Source organism: Salvia splendens, chromosome 20, assembly GCF_004379255.2.
Source record: "Salvia splendens isolate huo1 chromosome 20, SspV2, whole genome shotgun sequence".
In the NCBI taxonomy this organism is placed as follows: domain Eukaryota; kingdom Viridiplantae; phylum Streptophyta; class Magnoliopsida; order Lamiales; family Lamiaceae; genus Salvia; species Salvia splendens.
The window spans coordinates 6,900,533-6,917,531 of record NC_056051.1 but is presented as its reverse complement, the minus strand read 5'-3'; the positions used below and the strand labels follow the sequence as shown (position 1 = coordinate 6,917,531).

The 16,999-nt window shown below is 41.4% G+C and overlaps 1 long non-coding RNA gene across 1 annotated transcript; it reads left to right on the top strand.

Moving 5' to 3' along the window:
* Positions 1–14,483: 14,483 nt before the first annotated feature.
* LOC121781920 lies at positions 14,484–15,418 on the top strand. Its single transcript, XR_006046209.1, has 2 exons — positions 14,484–14,654; positions 15,021–15,418. It is a non-coding gene; the product is annotated as an uncharacterized LOC121781920 (long non-coding RNA).
* The last annotated feature ends 1,581 nt before the right edge of the window (positions 15,419–16,999 follow it).

The following is a 16,999-nucleotide window of genomic DNA, read 5'->3' as shown; positions in this document are numbered from 1 at the left end:
CAATTCAAAGAGGTAATTTCCTACCTAAATTTTGAACATAAATTATCGCATTCTGCAACATCTATCACATACTCAGCATCAATCTCCCAAACAAAAAACTAATCAATAGCAATCAAGCAATCAAAACCAATCGAACGGTACGAATTGGAACCCCCTGCTGCGAATTGAAAACTAAGAACGAAAAGAAACGTTTTTGAATGAGAACTTATCTTTCGGAGTTAATCGGGGCTGCGTGGTATCTATTCGGAGGTGAATAGGGACTGACCGACAGTGGTTCCCGGCTACGGCAGCAGCAGCTCCTCTCGGCAACGAAGGCTGGAGCATCAATTCCGGTACAGCAGCAGCGGCATCGTGAGTGCGACGGTGAGCGGCGGTCGGCTACGTGAGGTGAATTGGAGAAGCCGGCGACCGACAGCAGTAACCTGACCAGTGGATGCCGAGGACGATCGACGGTGGCTGGACGCTGAGAACAAATCAGCGGCGAGCTCCGTGCGGTCTGCAGCGACGACGACGACGTCCTCCGGCAAGTCGTGGTTTCTGATCTGGAATTGAGTGAGGAAGCCGACGGGAATTTGGAATTTCCTTTCAATCGACCGAAAGATAGAGAAGAGAGAGAGAAGAAGAAGAGAGAGAGAGATAGGCGTGAGGGAGAATTGGGGAGTATAATTAATTTTGGGCCTTTTGTTTTCTTTCAGGAATTGGGCCTCATTAATTGGAATTGGATGAATTAGTAAAGTATGGGCTTCATTCTAATTTCTTTAGGCTTTAGAAGATTTAAGGTGGGTGAAATAATTAGTTGGGCCTGGGAAATAAAATAAGAACTTGGGCCAGTTTCAAATAAATCTTTGGGTTGATAATTTAATTCCTTGTGGGAAATTATGTAATTAAATTCCGGAATAATTTTTGAAGTATGATTAATTTATCCCAAGTTCGGAATATGTAATTTTCTTAACAATAGGAAAATAGTTGCGATAATTCAGTTATGCGCAATTCTGGGAATTAATTCGACATCATGGTGGAAAAATACGAGGAGCCAACGGAGGAATTATGGGCGTAAGTAGCCGATCGGCGTCTCAGTCGACGCCTTGGGCGGCCACCGAATAATCGAAAACCGAGATAAAACGAGATAAATAAAATCGCCTAGGATGCACGCATCTTATTTATTTAATTTGAAAGTGTATTGATTTATGTGTTATTTTAATTCTAAAGGTGATATCTCGCAAGGGAATCGTGAACGCAAAGGAAAGAAAATAGTTTCGGATTAAGCAATCGAGGTGGGCTTTCTTTTAAATACGGACAACGTCCTAAATATTTTATCGATGGGAATGAAACTGTATTTATCATGCCGTGAATTGATTTTTTTAACGTGCCTATCTGATGTGGCTTTATGCCATTATTATATAAATCGAATTCGGGTCCTCGTAGGGCCGCAAACCCTACTTGGATTAGTGTACACCTATGGTAGATCGTGTGCTAGCGTACGGGCTGGCCGGTCTAGTGGCTTGGTTTGTGGCCACATTCCGAGTCATGTATTGGCAGATATGGCTAACGTCTATGGGAAAATGACTGATTAGTCGACTTTTACAATGGGAAATGATTTTGAGTGCCTCGGGCCTTTCTAAAGCTAAACCCTGATGGTTACTTATGTATGGCATGATAAATATTATTTTTATTGAAAATGTTTTCGGCATGAGCCCACTGAGTATATTAAGTACTCAGCCCTGCATGTGTTTTCCCTATGTGCAGGTTGAGCGGCGACGAGCAACTGGTGGTGTTGAGAAATTTAAAAGTGAAGCATGGTTTGGTTAGTTGTGAACTACGAGTGTCGTTGTGTCTCCACACATGACGTCACTCTTTCTCTTGAACGCTTCCGCTGAGACATTGTTTTTACTCATCAATCTTTTAGCTTTGAACCTAATTATTTGGATAATGTCAACCTCTTGTCCCCTTTTTATTAAATATTAATTATTGGTCAAACTCTTTATTGAAACCCTAGTTTCCTTCGTCTGTTTGCTATGTTCTTTTAATCACGCCCAACCACGAAAGAAGATGTAAGAATATTCTTGGTGACTTTTGAAATGAATCACTGAAATTTTTTGAAATTTGATGGACAAAGGGTTCGTTGTGAAAACGACAATTGTAGGCCTATTGGAAATTTAAAGTAAATGCTATGGCTTTTGGAAAATGTTGTGGTCATATGGGACGTGTGACACTATGGGAGTATGTTATTGAAGGTGTTGAATGTGATGGATATTTAAGTGTGAAAATGAATCGCATGCTTGAGATGAAGACTTGCTATTACATGTTTGAATTGCGAATTTAACTTGAAGGACATGCATGTTGATTACTTGAGACGAAGCTAACTGACTGGAATATCAAACAATATTTCGTCATTCCTAAGTTTGAATCTTGTACAAAGCTAAAGCTCTGATCGCTACCCCCTTCGCAAATTGCTTACTTCCCGTTGACCCAGCTGGATGTTCTTCTATGTGGCACCTGCGGCCGATGTCCGAGCTTTATTCATCTACGGCGCCCGGATGATGGATCTCGAGCCTAGTCACAACGACGAAACTAATCCAATTCGTAGCTGTTGGTGTTTATACCGATCGATCATAGAATACAAATTCGGACTTTGGGTTCTCTGACGGCATACCCCACAGGGGTTGCTTTTCGAACAATTCGAATAGATAAAGTATGATTTATTTGTAAACCCTTCCCCTTCATTCCATCCAGCCTTACTATTCTTTCAGGGAAACTGCAATTTATCTTTATGCCTATGTGGTCGAAATTTGCATGATTACGAAACTGTGAATACAAAGCATGATGAGTGTATAGTTGCAATTTTGTGATTGTAATGTCCATGAACTGTATGATTTATGGGATGTGATTTCATGGACGATGGATTGATTGAATTACTATTTTTTAATATTAATATACGCTGGATGAAATGCTATGGAATGCCAAATGGTTTATATGGATAAACATGTTTGACTGCACAATATATATAAATGACGTTTTATGTGATGATAATTCATGATTGATGAAGTACGAAGTATCGTATATGAAAGTGAGATGTGGAATTTTGAACTTTGTTGCGAACGTAGAATTCATATGAAGCTTGAATTAAGCAACGATCGAATATGTGTTGAAGTATGAGACTATGAACTACGTCTGGAAAACATAGAGTGCCTAAGAAGTATGCTAGGCTGAACGTGCTCGAACGTAGCTGTAAACTAATAACTACAATATCACTTTCTTGAGTGATGGGACAAACGAAAACATATACTTCGAACTAGACGGATTATTATAATTGCCTATTGTTTTCCCTGGATGAGAAGAACAAAACGAAAGGAAGTTTCTAACGAGATTAAGATAAGAAGAAATGTTAGGTGATGTATCCTTACAACGACAAGAAATTGTGCCTGCGATCAAATAAAGTGAATGCAATCGTGCATAACATGTTAATGCTACGATGCGTTACAAATATGACAACACTTATGACACGTTAAGGCCATGAGGGTTATTACCACGTTTTAATGAGAATGTCTGCTATGATGTGCCAAAAATAATATGAAGATGTGACCTTCAAGGACAGTTAATTGTTGTAACGACGCTAAGGATTCTAGACTTAGAATCTAGGGGTTTCGAGAACGCTTCTATTATCTTCGGGAAACGACGGAGTGCCACATTTGTAGCTAGAATGGATGAATTTAATTGACAGTACTTACTTGGATTCTCAGAAATTTCTCCTATGAAGCTCCTTAACAATGGTATTCTTTTCGTGCATTTAAAACTTTTGATTGACCCGCAATTTGCAAGTGATGCATCACTGTTTCCTTTTAATGAAAGTAGAGACTCAATCTTGTTCCTCTTGAGTCATTTTCGGAGCCATTCTTAAGGGCATTTTCAATGGTGCTCCTCATGTTGAAACCCGTTCTGATCCAAGTAAGACTGTTAAATAGATTTCTAAATTCTTGATACAAGACTCTCAAGAAAGACAATGGCTCGATCTCTACAAACACATATGAGGAATAAGTTTCAAGAGACACATACAAAATGATACACCAACAACACGAGGAGTCGAATATTTTCGCATCTATGCTTAGTTGTAGCAAGCAGCCAAAGAATTGAACGTTATGCCATACCAGACATTAGGTCTTGAGAAACAAAAAGCTGAGAGAAACCGTGTACTCCAAATTATCACGTTTTGCGGCTCAGAATTTATGTAAGTGGTTTGATCAAGGGATATACGGATAACAACAGAAAGTGGTGAGTCAGTGTATTTAAGATCGTCGCATAAGATCATCGCTGTACGATAGTATTGGAATGAAAATACGAGCACCCTGATAGATTAAGATATACTAAGGAAGGTCGTCGACGAGAGGAAATCGACAAGCAAGTGGTGAAATTGAATCAACTAAAATGGGAAACAATCGAAAGGAGAAACGCGTGCAAGCACTATCACCATCACCTACTCCACTTAAGCCAAAATGACGTATTGAATAGTTTTTGCTAAAGCAAAATCCTCCTATCTTCGATGGGATAGGAGAGCCAGCAAAGGCCGAGACTTGGATATGCGCATTGGAGAGCATCTTCGAATTCTTGAAGTGCACTGAGGAAGAGCATTTGGTTTATGTAACCTACCAACTCACGGATTTGACCAACTTTTGGTTGGACCAAGCAAGGGACCTGACCCCTACGCAAGTGGATACAATGACATGGGAGGACATTAAGGCGGAAATATACAACGAGTATATCCAAAAAGTTATCGAAAGGCGAAGGCGGCCGAGTTTTACAACCTCGAACAAGGGCAAATGGTAGTGACAGAATATGGCCGCACACTTGCGACATGGCTCGGCATGCACCCGAACAAGGGATACCAATAAGAAGATGGCTGAGAAGTTCTGTCAGTCTTAAGGCTTGAGATAGGATAGCATTGGCCAACCTTGGAAGACTTACATACGTAGGATCGTTGACCCGCGTACTATACGAGGAGGAAGCTATGCCCAAGGAGAGGGCGATGTGAAACACTACATTGACTTTACCTTCACCACATCATTCCTGGAAGAAGAGGAAGTGGGATGGGAACATGACCCACTATGAAAACAAGAGGTACCAGCTCACCCAAAACCGACCACAGTATGGGGGCGTAGAAAAAATTTCTCTAACCAGAGGGGTGACTTCCAACCCAAACCACCACAATGCAATGTGTGCCCAAGTACCATTTTGGAGAGTGTAGAATGCAGAACACTACCAAGTGCTTTAACTGTGGGGAAAATGACCACTTCTCTAGAGAGTGCCCGAGCAAGAATATGGGGATGGGGACAAGGTAGAACCATCAAGGATTCCGTCAGCAGTCGAGGGCACCACCGGCTGAACTAAGGATGAATCGTGATAAATCTCCGCGACAACAACAACCTCACCGCCCAAGACTTCCCTCCCAGGCTAGAGCATATGCGCTGAGCTCTAGAAAAACCAAGACTGAACAAGGGAGTCACGAGAGCGGAAATTTGGCAAAACTATGTGTGGACACATTAAGTTTGCCAGTTACTAGATCTGAACATAAGATGATGGTGACCTCACCAGTGGGAGGGGTAATAGAGATTTCTCAAATATGCTCGAACGTAGAAATTGTTATGGGGAAACTTAGGCTAGTCGCGCACAACTTACAAGTTATGGCCATGAAAGATGTCGATGTAATCTTGGGAATGGATTGGTTGACTGCGAATTTTGCTACGATTCGATGTAAGGAGAGACAAATATCATTACGAACCCCTGGAAAGGAACCAATCGTGTATCATGGAATCACGATGAACAGAAAAACGTCCATCATCTCCGCACTCCAAGCCACAACGATGTTGAGAAAAGGGCGTCCTGCCTATCTAGTCTATCTACAAGGAGATGAGAAGAAAGCAAGGAAAGTGGAGGATGTTGCTGTGGTACGAGAATTTCCAGACGCTTTTCCTGAAGCTTTGCCTAGCCCACCGCCTGATCGACAATTGGAGTTCATAATCGACCTAGAGCCAGGGTCGGCACCGGTGTCTAAGGCCCCATATCGAATGGCGGCTAAAGAGTTGGAAGAACTCAAGATACAATTACAGGAGCTTATGGACTTGGGTTTCATTAGACCCAGTGTTTCACCGTGGGGCGCGCCTGTGCTTTTTGTGAAGAAGAAGGATGGATCGATGAGAATGTGTATCGATTATAGAGAGTTGAACAAGATGACTCTCAAGAACAAATATCCACTGCCGAGAATAGATGACCTATTCGGTCAACTTCGAGGAGCTGGTGTGTTCTCAAAGATAGACTTAAGGTCCGGATACCATCAGTTGAGAGTCCGACGAGAAGACATACCGAAGACTGCTTTCCGTACGAGATATGGTCACTATGAGTTTGTGGTAATGCCGTTTGGATTGACAAATGCACCTGCGGTATTCATGGATTTGATGAATCGAGTGTTCCATCCATATTTGGATAAATTCGTTTTGGTGTTCATAGATGATGTACTTGTCTACTCGAAGGACGAGAAGGAACATGAGGAACACCTGCGAATCACATTGGAGACGTTGAGGAGTGAGAAACTGTATGCCAAATTCAGCAAGTGCGAGTTTTGGCTTAAGGAAGTGAACTTCCTTGGTCACGTTGTGTCAGCAGAGGGAATCCGAGTGAACCCCGCCAAGGTTGAGGCGGTACAATAATGGAAAGCACCCTCAACACCAAATGAGATTCGGAGTTTCCTAGGCTTGGCAGGATACTACCGAAGGTTTATAGAGGGATTCTCCAAGATAGCGAGACCCATGACCCAACAACTCAAGAAGGGGGTAAAAGTCAAATGGACCCCAGAGTGTGAGGCAAGTTTCCAATTGTTGAAGGAGAAGCTAACCAGTGCACCGATTCTAGCTGTGCCTGAGTCTGGAGTGAACTACGTCGTATACACTGACGCTTCGAAGGCGGGACTTGGATGCGTATTGATGCAAAATAACAAGGTGATTGCTTACGTGTCACGACAATTGAGGCCACACGAGTTGAACTACCCAACCCATGACTTGGAGCTAGCAGCGGTAGTGCACGCCTTAAAGATTTAGAGACATCATCTCTACGGAGTCCGATGTGAGATCTTCACGGATCACAAAAGCCTGAAGTATTTCTTCGAGCAGAAAGATCTGAACATGCGGCAACGAAGATGGCTCGAGTTGGTAAAGGACTACGATTGTGGCATCAATTATCACCCCGGCAAAGCAAATGTAGTGGCAGATGCATTGAGCCGGAAGGACCATTCCCAACTGGACACTTTTCTCACCAAAGAGGAAAGCCTGATTCGCGAGTAGAACAAGATGCGTTTTAAAGTGGTGAGGGCACCTGAAACAGTGGATGCACGAATCGCCACTCTAGCTGTTGAACCTGATCTAAGGTTGAGGATTATTGAAGCACAACGGATGGATGCGAAATTGGATGAAATTCGTATAGAAGTGCGAACTGGCGAATCTGGAAATTTTAGTAAAGAAGGTGGCAATGCTCTTACTTTCGAAGGAAGATTATGCATGCCGGATAACGAGGGGCTCAAAAACGAGGTTATGAGTGAAGCCCATGAGACTCCTTACACCGCTCACCCAGGAAGTACGAAAATGTATCAAGATCTGAAGAAGTCCTTTTGGTGGAATGATATGAAGAGGGATATAGCGTCATTCGTAATCTGCCAGCAAGTGAAGATTCTACATCAACGACCGTATGGGAAGTTACAACCACTAGAAATTCCCGAGTGGAAATGGGAGCACATAGCCATGGATTTCGTGACAGGTTTGCCAAGGACTCTGAGAGGGAACACCGCCATTTGGGTAATTATAGATCGACTTACCAAAAGTGCGCATTTCATACCGATTCTCATAAGCTATGGGTCCAACAAACTGGCTCAAATCTACATAAGGGAGATAGTTCGATTGCATGGAGTCCCAGTGACTATCACGTCCGACCGTGACCCGAAATTCACCTCAAGATTTTGGGTAAGTCTACAGAAGGAGCTTGGAACCAAATTGAATTTCAGTACAGCGTTTCACCCGCAAACCGATGGACAGTCCGAAAGAACAATCCAAACTCTCGAGGATATGTTGAGAGTCGTGGTACCCGACCGAGGAGGAAGTTAGGAGGCAGCACTACCACTGATCGAGTTCGCCTACAACAACAGTTTTGAAGCAACGATAAACATGGCACCGTACGAGGCATTATACGGAAGAAAGTGTAGATCACCGCTCTACTGGGATGAAGTTGGCGAGAGAAGAATACTCGGACCTGATGCAGTCGAAGAGATGGTGGGAATCGTTCGATAAATTCGTGAGAGGATAAAAAAAGCTCAAGACAGACATAAATCATACGCGGATGTCCGACAAACCGACTTGCAATTCCAAGCTGGCGATAAAAGTTTTCTTGAAGGTATTTCCGTCAAAAGGGATAACACGATTGGCATCAAGGGCAAATTGAAGCCGCATTTATTGGACCTTACGAAATTCTCGAAGGAGTCAGCCCGTTGCATATCGATTGGCGCTACCACCAAACCTTGGTAATGTGCACAACGTGTTTCATGTGTCGCAGTTATGAAAATACGTGTTCGACCCGAAGCATGTGATCCGTTTTGAGGAAGTCGCGTTGAATCCAGACTTGGGCTATGAGGAGAGACCCCAATCCATTTTGGACCGGAAGATCCAGAATGTGAGGAATAAACCTGTTGCTTGTGTGAAAGTGCTATGGGAAAATCACGGACATGAAGAAGCCACGTGGAAGAATGAGGACAAGATGATGGAATTGTACCCAGAACACTTTACTTGAGGGTAAAAAATTTTGGGACGAAATTTCTGTTAAGGGTGGTAGGATGTAACGCCCCACTTTTTGAACCCTAATTTTCGAACCCTAAAGTACTTGTATTAATGCTATTAATATTGCGAAGTCCGTGAATTAATTGTTGCTGGACTAGAGATTTGTGAAATAAATGACTGCGCGAATTTAATTAATTCATGTTCGTGAAGAATATCTATTGGACTCAATTTCGTGTTGGATCCGACAAATTAAATAAATATTATAAAAATCCAGTTAATGATAAATAAATTGTGAACTGCACAATTTAAAATAAAATACAATGGGCGGTGATTTAAACTAAACTAATTAAAATAAAATATCTTTAATTCAAATTTTAATTAAAGATTCTACGCAGATTTTTCCTCCTCCGTGATGGAATTATTCCTCCTCCGTAAGTTGCAAATAAAATACCAAACAAACCCAGATTTAATCAAAATCACGTTGAAAAAAAAGAAAGAAAATTTGAATCCTACTCTTTCCCCACGTTGGAAAAAACCGTCCTCCATCTCTCCCACAAATCTCTCCCATATCTCAACCCCCTTTCCCCTATATTAAATCTCTAATCAGTTATTTCTTCCCTCACCAATCATTTTCTGCAATCAAATTTTTCTTCTTCAACTCCTATCCAAGGTAAACTATGTTCTATCGTTTGTATCAAAATTTTCTCCTGCTTCAGAATCTAACATCAAATTGTTGCTATCAGCAGTAATCAAAATTCTCCAGCTTCAAGAACCTGCCTTTCAGCCTTGTGAACTTCACAACCCAAATTCAATTCAAAGAGGTAATTTCCTACCCAAATTCTGAACATAAATTATCGCATTCTGCAACATCTATCACATACTCAGCATCAATCTCCCAAACAAAGAACTAATCAATAGCAATCAAGCAATCAAAACCAATCGAACGGTACGAATTGGAACCCCCTGCTGCGAATTGAAAACTAAGAACGAAAAGAAACGTTTTTGAATGAGAACTTATCTTTCGGAGTTAATCGGGGCTGCGTGGTATCTGTTCGGAGGTGAATAGGGACTGACCGACAGTGGTTCCCGGCGACGGCAGCAGCAGCTCCTCCCGGCGACGAAGGCTGGAGCATCAATTCCGGTACAGCAGCAGCGCCATCGTGAGTGCGACGGTGAGCGGCGGTCGGCTATGTGAGGTGAATTGGAGAAGCCGGCGACCGACAGCAGTAGCCTGACCGGTGGACGCCGAGGACGATCGACGGTGGCTGGACGCTGAGAAGGAATCAGCGGCGAGCTCCGTGCGGTCTGCAGCGACGACGACGACGTCCTCCGGCAAGTCGTGGTTTCTGATCTGGAATTGAGTGAGGAAGCTGACGGGAATTTGGAATTTCCTTTCAATCGACCGAAAGATAGAGAAGGGAGAGAGAGAGAAGAAGAAGAGAGAGAGATAGGCGTGAGGGAGAATTGGGGAGTATAATTAATTTTGGGCCTTTTGTTTTCTTTCAGGAATTGGGCCTCATTAATTGGAATTGGATGAATTAGTAAAGTATGGGCTTCATTCTAATTTCTTTAGGCTTTAGAAGATTTAAGGTGGGTGAAATAATTAGTTGGGCCTGGGAAATAAAATAAGAACTTGGGCCAGTTTCAAATAAATCTTTGGGCTGATAATTTAATTCCTTGTGGGAAATTATGTAATTAAATTCCGGAATAATTTTTGAAGTATGATTAATTTATCCCAAGTTCGGAATATGTAATTTTCTTAACAATAGGGAAATAGTTGCGATAATTCAGTTATGCGCAATTCTGGGAACTAATTCGACATCGTGGTGGAAAAATACGAGGAGCCAACAGAGAAATTATGGGCGTAAGCAGCCGACCGACGTCTCAGGCGACGCCTTGGGCGGCTGCCGATTAATCGAAAACCGAGATAAAACGAGATAAATAACTTCGCCTAGGATGCATGCATCTTATTTATTTAATTTGAAAGTGAGTTGATTTATGTGTTATTTTAATTCTAAAGGTGATATCTCGCAAGGGAATCGTGAACGCAAAGGAAAGAAAATAGTTTCGGATTAAGCAATCGAGGTGTGATTTCTTTTAAATACGTACAACGTCCTAAATATTTTATCGATGGGGATGAAACTGTATTTATCATGCCGTGATTTGATTTTTTTAACGTGCCTATCTGATGTGGTTTTATGCCATTATTATATAAATCGAATTCGGGTCCTCGTAGGGCCGCAAACCCTACTTGGATTAGTGTACACCTATGGTAGATCGTGTGCTAGTATACGGGCTGGCCGGTCTAGTGGCTTGGTTTGTGGCCACATTCCAAGTCATGTATTGGCAGATATGGCTAACGTCTATGGGAAAATGACTGATCAGTCGACTTTTACAATGGGAAATGATTTTGAGTGCCTCGGGCCTTTCTAAAGCTAAACCCCGATGGTTACTTATGTATGGCATGATAAATAATATTTTTATTGAAAATATTTTCGGCATGAGCCCACTGAGTATATTAAGTACTCAGCCCTACAAGTGTTTTCCCTATGTGCAGGTTGAGCGGCGACGAGCAATTGGTGGTGTTGAGAAATTTAAAAGTGAAGCATGGTTTGATTAGTTGTGAACTACGAGAGTCGTTGTGTCTCCACACATGACGTCACTCTTTCTCTTGAACGCTTCCGCCGAGACATTGTTTTTACTCATCAATCTTTTAGCTTTGAACCTAATTATTTGGATAATGTCAACCTCTTGGCCCCTTTTTATTAAATATTAATTATTTGTCAAACTCTTTATTGAAACCCTAGTTTCCTTCGTCTGTTTGCTAAGTTCTTTTAATCACGATCGCCCGTATTTATTAACCCTAAAGGGCGGTCGTGACATTTTCCGTGATCAGTACCTTCGAAGCCCTACTCGCGAAGACTGCCAGTTTCTGATGCAGATGCACGGGGAGGCGCATGGGTTCCCGGGTATGTTAGGCAGCATAGATTGTATGCATTGGGAGTGGAAGAACTGTCCCGCTGCGTGGAAGGGGTTCTACACTACCGGCTACAAGGGAAAGAATCCCACGATGATCCTGGAGGCCGTTGCTGACTACCGGCTATGGATTTGGCATGCGTATTTTGGGATAGCCGGGTCGAACAACGACCTCAACGTCCTCAACTCGTCGCCCCTTTTCAATGAGCAATGCCAGGGCGTCGGTCCGACCATCAGTTTTGTCACCAACGGGACCCAACATGATATGGGCTACTACTTGGCGGATGGGATATACCCTAGGTGGCCTGTCTTTGTGAAGACGATCAGATGCGCATCGAATGAGAGGAAGGCCTACTTTGCGGAACGCCAGGAGTCGGCGCGCAATGACGTGGAGCGCACATTTGGTGTGCTCCAGTCTCGATGGGTGGCAATTAGGGGTCCAACGCGTTTGTGACATATCGACTGCATTGCTGATATAATGTACGCATGTATTATCATGCACAACATGATTGTCGAAGATGAAGGTGTACGACTGACTAGTTGGGCCAACGACGATAATGAAGCCGGTCCAAGCCACGACATAGCCACCCCCAACGTACGAAATGGGGTCCCGCACGATGAAGCCGGCCTCCTCCAAGCACATGCCGACATGCGCCAAACGAATGCTCATATTCGACTCCAAAAGGATTTAATTGAAGAGTTGTGGGCGCGGAGGATTGCACGGCGTTAGTTTTTTTTTTAATTATGTAATTTTTTTAAATGTACTTTTTTTAAAATTTAAATAAAATAATTGGATTTTCCGTATCTGTGTCATAAATTTAATTCCGTATTTTGTGTGATTGTCAATTATTTGTTTTATATAATTAGGGGTGATGTGGCTAGGTTATTGCTGGACTATTTGCTTGTCCTGATGATGTGGCAGGATGATTTTTAATGTTGATGATGTGGCAGGAGGAGTTTGTGGCTGGGTTATTGCTGGGCGAAAGCCACTGAAGATGCCCAGAACGATTGCTGGTCACTTTCCAATTTTGGAAATAATCTCCTTTCTCCTCTCTCATCATTAAAATATTTAATTACCTTTTTCTTATCTACTTTATTCCACCTAACAACACTTCCTAAAATCACGTGTCACTCAAGAATGTGGCCATATTGAGTGAGACGGAGGGAGTAATAACTATCTTTTCGAATAAAGAGAAGTAAAAGAACAAAAGTTTATGGTCGGATAATAAAGTTCTTTTATTTCCTCTGGATCAATAACTAAAATGTATAGAAGTTAAAAACGGTAGAAAGAATGGATAGAGAAAAATTAAGAAGATTACTTGAAATCTATCATATCTTGCTAATAAAGCATGATAATTGATATAAAAAGAGATTTGATCCTCTCTAGAACGATAATTCTTTATAACATATAATGTTTTTATAAGAGCATCCACAACCGTGCTCTTGCCAGCGGCACTGTTGTGGGCCCGGGCGGTACTATTCATGCCTGCTCTCTGGCAAGAGCACAACACCACAACTGTGCTCTTCCGCAAGGACGAGCACAATTAATATAAAATTCAATTAAACAAAAACATTTCCATAATATTAAAATTCATTTAAAAACCACAATAAATATTACAAATTACAAATAAAATTAAAAAATACATAATTAAAATCCTAAAAATTAAAAATTACATAATTAAACTCCTTAAAATTAAAAATTACATAATTAAAATCCTAAAAATTAAAAATTACATTCGGTTGATTGGGTATGGCCGGTAGCCACCCGTAACGCCCGAATCTTGGGTGAGAGGAGGGGCCGAATATTCCGTTTCCGGACTAGGAAACGGTTGTGAACCGAACCATTCGGGGTTCCAACCGTGGGAGCCCGAAGGGTTATCGTCTTGGCCGGACATAGTGATGTTGTAGGGTATGAGAGAATGAAGATGAAAATGGATATGAGAGAATGGAGATGAGAATGGATATTGGAGAATGATGATGAGAGTTGTGTAGTTTGATGTGAATTTTTGAGGTGAAATTGAGGGTATTTATAGATGAAAGTGTGTATTTTTGGGGTAAAAAAAATGAAAAAAAAAATTAAAAAGGTGTAAAAAACGGTTATAAACTGATATATTTTTTTGGGGAAGTGAATTTTTTTTTATCGGTTTTTTTAATAAAAAACCGATTTTTTTTTTAAAAAAAATAAAAAATGTTTAAACACAACGGCTATGCCGTTGACGAATGGGAGCGCACCACGTGTGCGTCCGCTGGCACGGACGTGCTCGATACATCGAGCAGCGCCGTGCCAGCGGCGCGGACGGCGGTGGCGACGGACGCCACCGCTGCGCATGCTCTAACAACAATTCCGTCGCCACCGCTGCGCATGCTCTAACAACAATTATTTATCACTAGTAACAAACTATTTATTTCTAAAAATAGATACTAGCATAATTTTACAAAGTAGTACTCCCTCCGTCCCGCACTACTCGCACGTATTTCCTTTTTGGGCGTCCCAAGTTACTTGCACTCTTTCCATTTTTAGTAAAAATTTTCACCTATAGCCGTCATTTTTGACTTTCCTATACACTCATTCCTTAATCTCCGTGCCGAAAAGGAAATGAGCGAGTAGCTCGGGACGGAGGGAGTACTACATAGCACTATAAACTTAATACTTACAAAAATAAAACTATATGAATGGGTTAAAATATGAAAGGAATTTATTCTTATAAATCCAAAATAATTTTCAAATTGGGCCACGAAACATACTTCAGTGGGCCCTAGCACATTAGCCTAATCGGGTCGGGTTCGGCCTATTTGATTATCTCAATTCACTGCACTGATGTCGCCGGTGGCTACCGCCAGTTTCCACCACCGCCATTGGTCGCGCTTCAGGTCAGTTGTTTGCCTCGAATTTCTTTCGTTTTCTGGCGTTGTTTGAGTTATTGTGGTGGCCTGAGTAATGCTGTAATGGATTTGTGAGAATTGTGGTTTCCTAATGCTTTGTGATATGAGAAATCTTTATGTGAAGTACACTGTACACAACGTGTTCGATGAAATGCTTGTTCAACTTTCAGCATGAGAAATTTAACAGAATATTATTTCTAGCTGACTCGGTTTAACAGAATATTGTTAAATTTAATTTTTTTTAAATCTCTTACATCCAACTACTTCAAAAATTAAAAGTAGAGAGTATTAGATTATATAAAGACTCCCACTTGAATAAAATTGTTACTAATTTAAAACTTTGATCTTTTTTAGTGTTGCTGCCGCTTCAATCATGTTGATTCTTTCATCAGGCGAAATGGCTAAACATTTCATTGCTAATTCAAACACACATGTTATCCCATCCATCTTCATATCGACATGTCAATCTCGTGCTGGAAGCAAATCAGGGGCTAATACTTGACTGATTTCATTTGCTTGCAATGCTTCACTCACCCACTCCTTCAAGCTCTTTTCCCCATCAAACATGTCATCTGTCGGCTTTTTTCTTGTGAACATCTCCAACAGCATTATCCCAAAACTGTATACATCAGCACTCGTGGATACTTTTCCTTCCGATCCATACTCTAATTGCATCACAAGTTTGTGATCACCAAAAAAACTCAATTCATATGAGAATACATATAGTAAAGAAAATTAATGTTTTTACCCAATTTTCGAAAACATGTGCTGCATAACCGATTGTAGGTAGTGTTTTAGTGTGGACCATGGCCTCCCCCTCATCAAAAAGCTTTGCAATACCAAAATCAGCAACACGAGCAGTCATATCTTCATCGAGCAACACATTGCTTGGCTTTATATCACAATGCACAATGGGGATAGTATTGCCGTGATGAAGGTACTCCAGAGCTAAAGCAACATCAATTGAGATGTTCAACAGTTGTAGAATATCTCCGCAATAGTTATCGGAGTATAACCATTTCTCCACGCTTCCATTTGGCATGATTTCAAGAATCAAGGCTTTGAATTCCATGTTAGTACAACAACCGATAACTCGAACTAAGTTTCTGTGTCGAATGGTGCTTAGTATTCTACTTTCCGTTTCAAAGCTCTTGTTACCCCCATCCAACTCTATGTTAAACACCTTCACCGAAAAGTTCAATCCATCATCAAATACCCCTCTAAACACTGAGCCAAAGCTTCCTCTCCCAAGTAGATTTGTCTCACTAAAGGAATTTGTTGCTCGCGATAGTTCAAGGTAAGAGATTATTCTCCAAGGATTACCTAACGAATTCGAAACTGGAAGTCTCACTTTTACAGGCTTCCATCGTCTTATAAGAATAACTACAATGATCACTATAGCCATGGCTAAAAAGAGAGGAGGCAAAATGTACTTCATTAATCGAGCAACAGTCTTTGGTTTTGATCCTCCTTCAACTTCTGGACAAGGCGGCACTTCAAATCTTGCTGGACCACAAAGAGCTGAGTTATGCATAAATGATAGAGCAGTGAAGTTGGAAAAACCGCTTCCATTTGGAATTTCTCCTTCCAATCTGTTGTAAGACACATTGAAATACTCCAAGAATTTGAGATTTGGGTATCAATCCAGTAAAGCTATTATTGGATAAATCCAATGTTATCAAGCCTTTCACATTTCCCAGTGATAGAGGGATGGATCCTCCAAAGTTGTTGTTCGACAAATATAGGTATTCGAGTGATTGACAACTATCGATTGAGCTGGGAATATCACCAGAAAATAGATTAACTGAGAAATCTACTCTGTTGATCACCTTCAAGTTTTGAATTTGAGGTGGGATGTGACCGCTTATATAGTTTGAGGACAAGTTAAGAAAGACGAGGTATTTGAGATTCCAGAAATTGGAAGGTATGGTTGAATTTAACTTGTTTGATGCAAGATCAATCGATCTCAGCGATTGCATTACACCCAAACATTCGGGTATTGGACCTTCGAGCTTGTTGTTGCTCAAGTACAACTGTGCCAATGAACTCATCTGACAAAGCTCGAGGGGGGATAGTACCTTGCAACTTATTAGCACCAAGGGATAATCCCCCAAGTTTCATCAAATTTCCTACCGTTGCGGGAATTGATCCACTCAACAGATTATAATATTGCTTCACGTTGCTTAAATTGGTGATGTTTCCTATTTGGGAAGGAATGACACCTCTGGTACTTGTGTTGATGGCTGCGAAATACTCAAGAGATTGGGATAGATTCCCAATGGGGGAGTACATTTGCTTAATGTATTGGCACTAGGGTTATTAAATGAATGTTG